At 46.3% G+C, this 12,213-nt stretch overlaps 1 protein-coding gene across 1 annotated transcript in view; it reads right to left on the bottom strand.

Moving 5' to 3' along the window:
* Window positions 1–12,213, bottom strand: part of LOC124712526 (GTPase-activating protein CdGAPr) — a 456,387-nt gene that overhangs the window by 376,895 nt on the left and 67,279 nt on the right. The window lies entirely within an intron of this gene.

Raw genomic sequence — 12,213 nt, 5'->3', positions numbered from 1 at the left:
ACAGAACGAGTCGGCTGATGTTGACGTGGCGCTGCACAGCTCTTGTGACATCACTTCCTGTTATTTCAAGTTGAGGAGGCACTGCTGTAAATCAAACAGAAAGTAGGCTGGGTGATATTTCGACAACATGCTACGAAACGTTGAACCAATACGAGGCAAGAATGCTTTCTATGTCACAAGCAGACCCCATACTGGATTCCGCCGTTTGAAGTTGGAGCCCCTATTTGATAGGTTTCTCATTGTAACTTACATCCTATGAAATGTGCTGTTTCAAAGCACCGGCACATTGAGGATGTATCGAAAAGATGTGGTTATTGGTGAAATCTGTTGTAATAAAATGACGGGAAATGTCATACTGGTGGTTAAACAGTTTAGTTGTTTCCGTGTTGTAACCAGCGTGTTTTCAAACAATGCCGCTTTAAGGCCACACCACATTCATGACTCATCACAAACACGTTGTTCTTGGCGAGATTTATTATAATTAAATGTAAGTTGATGAAACATCGTCCAATGAAGCCTTTGGGAGATCGTAAAACATAACGGAAGGTGGTATGATGCCCAAGTATAGAACAGCGTAGTGGGTAGAGGCGATGAGTTACGAAGTAGTGGGTTTCTGGTTCGTGTCTTGCTGCAGCCAACATTTCTTTATTTACCTTCGTGTTTTCTAGAAGAGTGCGAGGCTTTCTTATTTATTTTCGCCCTCAGGAGCTCAGCATTCGTTTGCTGGGTACGGGCTTGGCGACCCCAGGGTTCCGAGCTGGGCACTGGTAAGCGTCGCCATCTTAAGCTGTGGGCACGCTTCAGCGATCACTGTGGCGGCGCAGCGGTGGAACGTTGTGCGTCGCAGGGAACGGGGATATTGGTTGAACCGCCCGGATGGTAAAAACCTCTACACAGGAACCTCCAGTATCAAGGTGTGCTGGGCGCTAGTGAGATGCATGGCTGTTGAGGTGAAACAGTGGTCAGCGGGCAACCTCTGGAGAACCTGCCGCACCTCAGTTGTATAAGGCTTACGCAGGGCTGTCTGAGTGGACCCTTACCTCCCTAGCTTCGCGTGGGACCGAGATGGAACCCACGAAGTTTTCTCCTTCTCCTCCCAGCGGAAAGGATGGGACGCTGGTAGGTACTAACAATCAATCGAATAGAGGGCTCGTGCAGCCAATCCTCCTGACCTAGGGATTGTACAGAGTTCTTCAGCATATAGTAACAGAACGCATGCTGCTGGTCAGATTGTGGGGTTGAGAATGTTTCGACTTTTATAAATTCAGAAACGTTTAGAGGACATCGCAGGTACTCTGAAATCAGTCAAGCAATTGCGTAACGGTATGCTGTCGGTTGAAACTGCTAGTTCCCGACAAGCCACCAACCTCCGGAAAGCTAAGTGCCTTGGGGAATACGCCATAGCAACGGAGTTCCACAACACCTTTGTAGAGATCTGGTCGACATTCCTAAGGAGGAATTGAAGGATGGAGGGGCCAGGAAGGAATCGTTGATGTGCAAAATTTATTGAAAAGGGTGGATGGGGATCTCATAAAATATGACACCATCCTTATCTTTGTTGTTGTTGTGGTGGTTGTGGTCTTCAGTCCTGAGACTGGTTTGATGCAGCTCTCCATGCTACCCAATCCTGTGCAAGCTTCTTCATCTCCCAGTACTTACTGCAACCCACATCCTTCTGAATCTGCTTATCTTTAATAGCACGAAACTCCCAGAGCATATTAGGGCAGGTATCCTTCGTCTAAATGTACGGCCTAGTGTCCCCGACCCAGTGCGCTGTTTTCAATGCCAGAGATTCGGGCACACCACCTTAGGATGTCTGGGTGAAGCTATTTGTAACAAATGTGGCAAGGACACCCACGACGGCGTTGGTTGGTCCTCTCCTTTGCATAAACTGCTCTCGGGACCACCCTGTCTGGAGTAGGGATTTCAATGTCTTCCTTGAAGAAAGGAAGATACAGGAGACTAAGACATCGAAACACAAGAAGATCTACAAGCCCATGTAGTGTCCCACATTCACTATATCATTTGCTTCGGCCGTTAAAAAGTCTCGACAGGCAACACTTCTACGCAATCGGAGGTTGGTAATGTCAGCACTTGTACCTGCGTTTGTCAGTGCACACGTCAGGCTGGAACTGTTTCAGATCCAACAACCCTCCCGACCGAGAACGTCAGATAAAAAACAGTTGCCACTACTGCGGACCTCCCAGTGCATCCAAAGGCAGAGCCCGGTAGTTCCAACAAAGCCATCCCAGACTGAAAAAGGAAACGAGAAGCTTCCACCACCGGTGAAACACAGGCGGTAAATCATCAGATCGTGTCGATGTCATTCGACTTGATGCCTTTGCTTCATAGCCAATGGACTGCTAAGTCCACCCAGGGCAAACCATACTGCACCAAGGTTGGAACTATACCCGCTGTGACCTCGCCACTGCGGCAGAAAGGCTCAGTGAAAGTGCAACCCCCGTGATAAATTGCTCCATACTACAGTGGAACATGAGTGGTTTCAGGACTCATGTGGAGGAGCCGCGCGGGATTAGCCGAACGGTCTAAGGCGCTGCAGTCATGGACTGTGCGCTGGTCCCTGCGGAGGTTTGAGTCCTCCCTCGGGCGTGTGTGTGTTTGTCCTTAGGATAATTTAGGTTAAGTAGTGACTAAGCTCAGGGACTGATGACCTCAGCAGTTAAGTCCCCTAAGATTTCACACCCACTCATCTGGAGAAACCGCAGCTTCTGGCACAGGCACAACTCCCGCGCTTCTGTTTACAGCAAACACATTTCAAAGCCACTTATATCTCTGTGCTGTGGGGATATACTCTCCACCGCAAGGATGGCCTGACAGGGGAAAGAGCCAATGGAGGGGCTGCTGTTTTTATCAACAAGACACGGCACCCTCTGCTGTCCCTATCGTTACCGAGCTATAAGCAGTAGCTGTTGCAGTTTATGTAGGTCAGAAGGTCACTGTATCTGCTCCCTGTACTTGCCTCCACAGGATGCGATAGACTCTGATGCTCTCAGAGGCCCTATTGTGCAACCGTTTCTGCGCGTGATTTCAGTGCCCATAATGTACTATGGGGCTCAAACTACGGTTGCCCTCGGAGTTGTGCATCTTCAACACAGGCAGTTCCATTCATTCCTCAGCTGGTACTGGGTCTTCCTCAGCCATCAACGTCTCTTTCTGCTCACCAGCACTTGCGGATTCAGCACAGTGGGAAGCAACTGATTATCTTCAATCCAGTGAACACTCCCCACTGTGAATGCAACTGTTTGATGGAGGATTGGTTGAACAGAAGCCACCGAAATGGATAGTCAGCAGGGCTAACTGGACACTGTTCAGCCGACTGGCTGTGTTTCAACACCGTGACAGTTTACAGAAGTGGGTGGATAACATCATACGAGTAATCCATCATGCTGCTGACGTATCGATCCCAAAGAACTCAGGACGTCTTAGGAGGAGACCTGTACCTTGGTGGACTAAAGAGCAATCTGGGACATGTGTGTGGCTCTTCGACGGTTTAAATGCCGCCCCACAGCAGACAACCTCACAGGCTTTCGAATCGTGAGGTCAAAGGCTCGACGCGTAGTTAAGGTGAACAAGAAAAGGCCATGACAAGCGTTCCTGGACTCTATAAACCATTCCACTTGTTCTACGAAAGTATAGGAAGCCATTCGGAGGATTTCCAGCAAACACAGACGTTTACCAACAGCAGCAGTGCTGAAACAGGGGTGTCTCCAAACAACACTCAGACATCGCTCAATGGCAAAGCATTCAGCAGCAACTACAGCCACTGCCAGCTACGATCTAGCGTTTCGCAGCTAATGTGCCACTGCAGAGAGAGCCAAGTTCAGATCCCACAATTCTGCGTCTTACAAGCAGTCTTTGTCCATGTGGGAGCTGAAATCAGCACTGTCTGAGACTCGTGATACTGCACACAGCCACGACCAAATCCAGTGCTGCATGCTTCGACATTTGCCAACAGTGTCAAAGAAAATCCTCCTCCAATGTTTTAATCTTATACCGAGGGGAGGCAACTTTCTCAACTCGTGAAGCGAGGCAATTCTAACACCTCTCCTCAAACCAGGAAAGGACCGCGCCTGTCCAATAGTTACCGGAGCATCGCTTTTATGAGCTGTGCAGGAAAGACCTTGGAGCGAGTGGTTAACTGTGCCTGGTCTGTTTGGTAGAGACCGGGCAACTCCTTAGCCGCTTTCAGAGTCGACTACAGGGATTTCGGTTCACTGTCGACAACCTGATCCTATAAGTGGCGGCTATTCAGCAAGACTTTCCTCCGTAAACATCACTGTCTTAATGTATTCTTCAATATTTGTAAGGCGTACAACACTGCTTGGACACACAATATTCTCACACAACTCCATCAATGGGACTTTCGTGGCCACCTCCCCATTTTGATACGATACTTCCTATCTAAGCGCTTTTTTCGGTCTCGAGTTGACGACTCGGTGTCAGATCGTTCTGATCAGAAGAATGTCGTTCTTCTGGGCGGTGTTTTAAGTGTTCTCCTCTTTGCCACAGCCATAAACAGTATCATTTCTACCGTAAGGAATTGTGTACAGTGCTCCTTTGTGTGGAAAATTTTGCTGTTTTCTGTTCCTCATCCAGTGTTTCAACAGCGACCCATCAGTTGCAACTTACAGTGCATTGGTTGGAGGAGTGGGCTCCAAAGACAGATTTTCAGTTTTCTGCACAGAAGTGTGTGTTTATTCATTTTAATTATTCTCGTCGTACTTTTAATTCACTTGACTTGAGTATGGGGGACACCATTATACTTTTTAAAGATTCAGTGAGGTTTCTGGGCCCCAGTTTTGACTCCAGACTGTCGTGATTACCGCATATGGGAGACCTGAAAGCCAGAACCCTGAAGGCACTGGATTTCAGAAAGTGCCTTAGCCGCAGTTCTTGGGGAGCAGACAGGGCACGTCTGCTCCAGTTTTATAGGGCTTTTCTGCGTTCATGGTTAGACTATGGATGCACAGTGTACAGGTTAGCAAGGCCTTCTTACCCGAAGATTACTTATGCTATCGACCATGAGGGGATTACAGGACCAGCCCTGCACCCAGTCAGCGTGCTGGGGCTGGAGGACCGCCACTCATCGTCCAGCAGCAGCTTCCCACGGTGCGTCAGGCATGTAAGTTCATCGCAGCTCCGACTTCCCTTGCATACCATACTCTTCCTCGTCGATCTCTGGTACGCCTTTACTCCAATCGTCCACGAGTAATACAGCTGTTTGGGTTCCATGTGCAGCGTGTGCTGGAGTCACTCGGTGTGGAGCATTTGCAGCCACAAATCCTTTGTTTCAGCCGCCTGCCACCATTGTTACTGCAGAGGCCAAGTGTGACTTTAGATCTAGTGCGGCTGAGGGAGGGAACCAAACAGCGAGGTCATCGGTCCCATCGGATTAGGGAAGGAAGTCGGCCGTGCCCTTTCAAAGGAACCATCCCGGCATTTGCCTGAAGCTATTTAGGGAAATCACGGAAAACCTAAATCAGGATGCGAGTCCAGTGTGCTACTCAGTGCGCCACTTCGATCGGTATTTAGTGCAGTACAGGAGAGATTGCACTCCTGCTTCTGTTGTTAATGCGATGTTTTCTGACTTTTATATGAGCACCACAACTATGTAGCTATCGTGTTACGGAACAACTCTGTTGGTTGCTCTGTTGTTTTTCTGGATTGTGTTCTGAAGGTCCGACTGCCTGAAGACTTTACTGTCTTAGACGCAGAATTATATGCGATATTGCGGGCGCCGGAGCAGATGAGACTTTGTGTCAGTGCTAAATTTCTTGTCTGTTCTGATTCTCCGAGTTCCCTTCAATGTCTAGAACGACTGTACCCAGCAGATCAGAATATCTAGGATGCCCTCCGCCAACTACAACGACTGGGGAATGAGGTGTCTTTCTGCTGGGTACCAGGGCACGTGGGTATTGCGGGAAAAGAAAGGACAGATCTAGCAGCAAGGACGCGTGTCGTAAGCCTCCGTAATGTCAGTGTGGCATCCCTATGCATGCTATAGCCGCACTGTTGAGATCAAGAGGTTTGCGTCCATAATCCGGCCGTGGTGGCCGAGCGGTTCTAGGCGCTACAGTCTGGAACCGCGCGACCACTACGGTCGCAGGTTCGAATCCTGCCTCGGGGCATGGATGTGTGTGATGTCCTTCGGTTACTTAGGTTTAAGTAGTTCTAAGTTGTAGTGGACTGATGACGTCAGATGTTAACTCCCATAGTCCTCAGAGCCATTTGAACCATTTGCGTCCATATGTGGGGGGGGATGAGGGTGGGGGCGGCTGGAAGTGACAGACAATAAGCTCCGTCTAGTAAAGCCCACAACGCGACTTTGTCGTACCTCCTTGCAGTCACGACGACGGAACAAGGTCCTCCTTTCTCGTCTTCCCATAGGCCACAGTCGTACGACGCATGGCTTCTTGCTCCGGCGGGAGGACCCCCCAATGTATGGTGCATATGACGTGCCGCAGGTCACCGTGCGCCACATTTTATTGGACCGAGTTCCATTTTCCGACCAGCGAGCAGCGGCGGTTTTGCCGACGGATCTGCCCTCTGTTTGAAGTAACGTTCAAACGAATGTGGTTCGAGTTTTAAAGTTTTGTGAATTGTTCAACATTTTTCCGAAGAGTTTAACCGAGAAGCCAGCGCGGCTGACGGCACGCGCGGACGGCGAAGAGGGGGACAGAGTTCGATTACCTGCCGTGTCGGAGATTCTATCCGCTCGGGGACTGGGTGTTGTGTTGTCCTCGTCATCAGCGACGCCCAAGTCGCCGAACTAGCGTCAAGTAGAGAGGCTTCCACTCGGAGGCCAGCGAGCACCAGGTGGGGCCTCCCAGTCAATATGACAATCATTTTATTCGCAACTGTCTAGCAAAAGCCTTGTTTGCGGTCCCATAGTGCGATTCTTGCTTTCGATTGCTTACAACAGGTGAGTCAGGAGGCAAAGTACATGCTTTGAGCGGCGATAGTGATTTTGCACAAAAAATTTAATATGGACATGTGCCCTTTACCGAACGACACGTATTTTCTGTATTAGTCACAGTCTTTGTTTACAATGTGCCACAGTCTACAGGAAGCTGAAACGACGAATTTGATACCAGACACTTGTGGTGTATCAAGTCGAGAGACTATATCAAAGTGGTCAACAAAAACCACCTAAGCTGCAGCACGTGGGTGTCGCGCGAGTTTGTAAATACTGTCGCGCTCTTCACGCAAGCTTAGTCGTAGAGAAAAAGAACCGAACAGTATCTACTTCTGAGGGAAATTTAATTTTGTACTGAGACAGGTTTTCGTTGCAGGGTGCGGTTATTCAAGTTATTAAAGAAAAACATACAGAAGTGATGCTTAATGGTTTCGCTGGTGGGTGATATTAAATGTGTTCTATTTCGGAAACCTTTCGGAATACGGCATAAGTCCATGCGAAATTTTATGTCCAGAATTAGTCACCCCCTTTAAAACATTACCTTTCCTCGAGACTCATCCTGTGTATAATAGTGTTTGTAAGCTCTCAAGACTCAAGAATTATTTTTAATGGAAAGAAATTAATTCTTTTCGCAGTAGTGCAGGACTGACATTCGGGAGGACGACGATTCAAGCCCACGTGCGGCCTCCCAGACTGTTTTTCCGTGGTTTTCCTAAATAGCTCCAGGCAAATCCTGGGGTGGTTCCTTTGAAAGGGCACGGCCGATTTCCTTCCCCATCCTTGACACAATTGGAGCTTTGGCTGCATCTCTGACCTCCTTGTCGACGGGACTTTAAACCCAATCTTCGTTCCCTCGATAGTAGTTAGAAATAGAATTAAATTTAGAAATTTGTTACTGCTTACCTGTGCAACGCTTATTTTAAAAGAAAAAGCAACCCACTTCCACAACCGCTGGATTTAGATAATATGAAGAGTCCCAAACAGGCAACTTACATCAGAGGGGCAAGGGCGCTAAATGATGTCTTGAGAGAAAAAGGGTTTTCACAGCGGCACTGATAGTATGGCGCATAAGCAACGCATCATTTGCTTGCAGTAGTATTATTTTTTCGAAACTTAGGTCTAAATACAGATACCGGTACCATGGGATATCCCGTATATCTATTGTTCGATCACTTTCCTCGATCAAAACCAATATAGACTTCTTTTCTCTGCGAAAGTGTGAATGACTCAAGTACAGGTATCCTATTTGCTTCAGTAGAAAGAGCAGAACGGGCTAACAAAGGTTATCAAAAGCCGCGGTTACGCCTATAGTTAGGTCAAGCGCGTACTTTTTCTCTGACGTTAATTTTTAGCAGCAGATTCACGAAAGGACATGGGCACGCTCAACGCACACGCGGCTAACGTAGCGGCTGAGTGCGTCGCTCTCCACGGACTGCGTCACGGCGCTTCCGCCGGGGAAAGCGTTCGCTTCCGCGGCCTTTCCCTGAGCTGTGGCGGCAGTATGTAACACCCACGCACCAGCCGTGCCTACGACACTCTGCCGCGCGAGTGACAAGCGCGTATTGATTAAGTGCCGCATCAACCAGCGCTGCTAACCGCCGCTCAGTGGCGTGAAGTGGGCGTCACCAATCTAAACACAACTCGCGGCCCGACAGCGGCACGTGTCGGTTTAGGTGTTGCCACCATACAAAAGTTGCTGTACGCGCGGGTTTCATGATCATACGAAGCTAAAGCTCCTGTTACACGACTGCTTCCGTGTCTGGGCCGAATACTGGTGGCAAGTGTACATCAGCGGCCTCACAGGAGTACAACTATCATAAGCATGCGTGGTATGATGAACCTTTTGCCTTTCTTACTTATGTTTTCGTTTTCTTTAAAGGCAAAGAGAAACGGTGAAAAGGTAGTAGAGCGTAGAGCCTGTGCTTACCGTAATGTATTTTTGATTTTCAAATGTTAAATGTTTTTCCTTTCCCTCGGTAGGAGGAAGCACTTGCTCTCTGCTAGTGAACGGAGGTAGCCATTTTGGGCGATGTGAATAAGTGAAGAGTGTGTATTTTCTATGTTCATAGAACACAATAATATGGTATTATTTTATTAACTGAAAGATTGTGAGTTATTTCAAGTAGTGATGTAATAAGAACTGAAGCCCACCTCTGTACTTCGAAAAATTTACGCAACTTGGACACGGTAAAGATTTTGTAAGTGGATAGGTGGATACGGCGATCTGACATGTTATTAATTGGTAAGCATAAATATACCACAAGAGCATTTCATTTATGTGAAACTAATATAAAAGAATTCTTTACCCGTTCACAGGCTTGTTCCGCTTGTCAGTGCCGAAAAAATAATCTCATTAATTCAATATATCAAAATATTAATTATATATATTTTTGTTACATTATAGTGAACTACGGTCCGTTTTTTTCGCAACTTTTGTCAGTTAACTTCGTACACGTGTTACGTGAGCGTTAGTTGATAACAATCGCTTTGCTGCGCATGCGATCAGTGTTTTAATGGATTCTCCTAGAAACCGACTGAGAATACAGTGCCGCGTAACCTACGGAACATTTTTTTTCCCCACATACTTAACCTCCTGTCTGTTACTTGAAAGTTGGTGGGTGATTTGGGTGGGGAAGGGGGGACGTGGGGGGAAGGGATCAAACAGCCTGGTCAGAGCTCGCATCGGATTAGGTAAGGAATTAGGCTGTGCCGTTTCAAAGGAACCATCCCGACATTTGCCTGTAGAGATTTAGGGAAATCATGGAAAACCTAAATCAGGATGGCGAGACGCCGGTTTGTACCGTCGTTCTCCCGAATGCAGGTTGAAATAACAAGTAAACAGTATTTATAGCAAAACTGAAATTGTTAGTGATTAATTCTGGTTTTAATCGCAAGATGTTGATCTGTAACGTAAAACGAAGGAATGTTGTAAAAATTATAATACAGCGCCAGAAGACGCAATTCCCTCAAAGGGAAAATTAAAAAAAAAAAAAAAAACGCATGACGCAATATATTAAATACCGCTTCAACACTTCGTCGAGCTTATATTAAATATTGTTCTTCAGAAACAAATGTCGCACTTCTCAGTAGTAAAGGGAACTCTTGCCTTTAATCTTGAGCACAAAAGTAACAATAATAAATATATTTAAATTCGTAGGCTTCCACGGCCGATGTCTTTCGAATAAAATAATTTTGGGTATTGGGCCGCGTCGCTAACTACTAAAACCACCCTGCAGAAGATCGCAGCAAGTCGGTCGAAACGTCGCCAGTTTAACTATTTTAGTAGCTACAATGACGCGCCCGAATGCTTAAAATTATTTTACCCAAAAAGTATACAGACGTTATGTTTGTGTATCTGAACTGTACTTGGATCAAAAGAATTGCTTTGCACAAAGCAGCGCGATCAACCAATTTTTATTATTTGTAAAATTAAAGGTATATTTTCTAAAGATATAAAATACACTATGAACTAACTTTGAAAGATGTACGGTTCAAATGAAGTGCAAACAAAAATATTCGTCGGCCTCCATCTTCTCTTAAACATTCATTTGCTCTTTTCCTACCAATACTACGTGACTATAAATTATACTCACTGAAAATAACTGTAAGAAAAGTGTCATGCAAACATGTAAAAACACCAACAGGTAATTGTTAAGAGTACAGAAACGTTAAGAAGTTACTGTATAACGCCTTTTCGTTTTATAGTTTGTTTCAAAATGTAAAATAACGTCGAAAATGATTTTCCGTGAAATAATTTTCATAATAAATATCTATTTACGTTCTTATTTCTGCGCGGTGTAGGCTTTAGCTATTTCGTCTCTTGTCGGAGTACAGTAGTAGGAAAACAATTTTCATGCAGCCTTTGCAATGTCAGGAAAACAAAAGACCCAAAGCCACAAAACCCATTACTATAACTGGGTGAGCACGGCGACATTAGGTTAACTCTCGCTACAGGCAGACTACATCATAGTCCCATGTTTCTGGGCATGCTCAAACTGTAAACACCCCACAGTTAACTCTTGCAACGCGGTTGGCGGTTGATTTACACGTAAGACAGGTCACGCACACCCCTCACAAGGAGTCGATTTTTACGAGGAAGTCGCCTTGCGACCAAGACTGCTTCTAAAAGAATGTTACTTGTACCAGCAACCAGTGTGAAGGTGGTTAGCAGAACTAGTCACGGACCTACATCAGTAACATATGAATCACTGATGTGTATGGGCAGAAGGTACTTTTTATTGCATCATTTGTTTCCTCCCGTTCCATTAACGACTGGGGCCTAACTTTTTCTCGCGATCTCTAGAGATTCATAGCGCTAAAGAATAGTTTGTCATGAAATAAGGTTTAAGTTGAAACTTCCTTGCAGATCAAAATTGCATACCGGACGGGGTCTAGAACCTGGGACAGGCAAATGCTCTACCAACTGAGCTATCAAAGTAAAACTCACGATCCGCCCTCACAGCTTTATTTCTGCCTGTACATCTCCTACCTTCCAAACTTCATTCTGGAAACAATCCCCTAGGGCAGCGGTCTCCAAACGTTAGCTGGCCGGACATCCCCGGTATCCGGCCCGCCAAATATTTGATGTGGTACCTATACTGCCAACAATTGAGTTTCGAGGCCTATCGCGACCAAAACACCGCGACATTGTCGGGCACAATCACGCAACAGAACTATCTAATATATGCTCTTGCTCTGGCTCTGCTACTCGCTACAAGACTACATAACTAAACTTATTGTTGCGCCGCTTGAAATAACAATGCGTTGACATTCTCTACCTCTACGTCTTGCAGCAATAGCGTTTCTAACAATCATTTTGAGATTTCGTTAACTTTGCAGGACGCTTTCGTGAAGAACGTGCAGTGACATACTTTTTTGTCGGTGAAATTCGCCAGAATAAAATACGCCAGAATTTCGGTCACGTACGTCCACCAATCAAAATTATGTAATTAAATAAAAATCGTAGTTCGTTTCAGTGTTAGCTATTCTCACAACCTCAGATTTTTGCGATTTCATCATCTTTCCTTCAGCCTTACGTTACGGTGATCATGGAGTGCTAGGGTGCTTTAATCCCACTAGGTAGATCTTGGCCCTTATGACTTCGTGGAGGAGTCAACGTGGCCCGCGGGCTGAAAAGTTTGGAGACCCCTGCCCTAGGGCCTATGCTGTGGCTAATCCATTTCCCCGCAATACCCTTTCTTCCACGACTGCTAGTCCTGAAAGTCGTGCAGGAGAACTTCTGTGAAATTCGGAAGGTAGAAGTAGTTTAAAGTCAG

Source organism: Schistocerca piceifrons, chromosome 8 (assembly GCF_021461385.2).
Source record: "Schistocerca piceifrons isolate TAMUIC-IGC-003096 chromosome 8, iqSchPice1.1, whole genome shotgun sequence".
Classification (NCBI taxonomy): domain Eukaryota; kingdom Metazoa; phylum Arthropoda; class Insecta; order Orthoptera; family Acrididae; genus Schistocerca; species Schistocerca piceifrons.
Note: the sequence above shows the minus strand (reverse complement) of the source record. Positions and strands in the feature narration are given on the sequence as shown.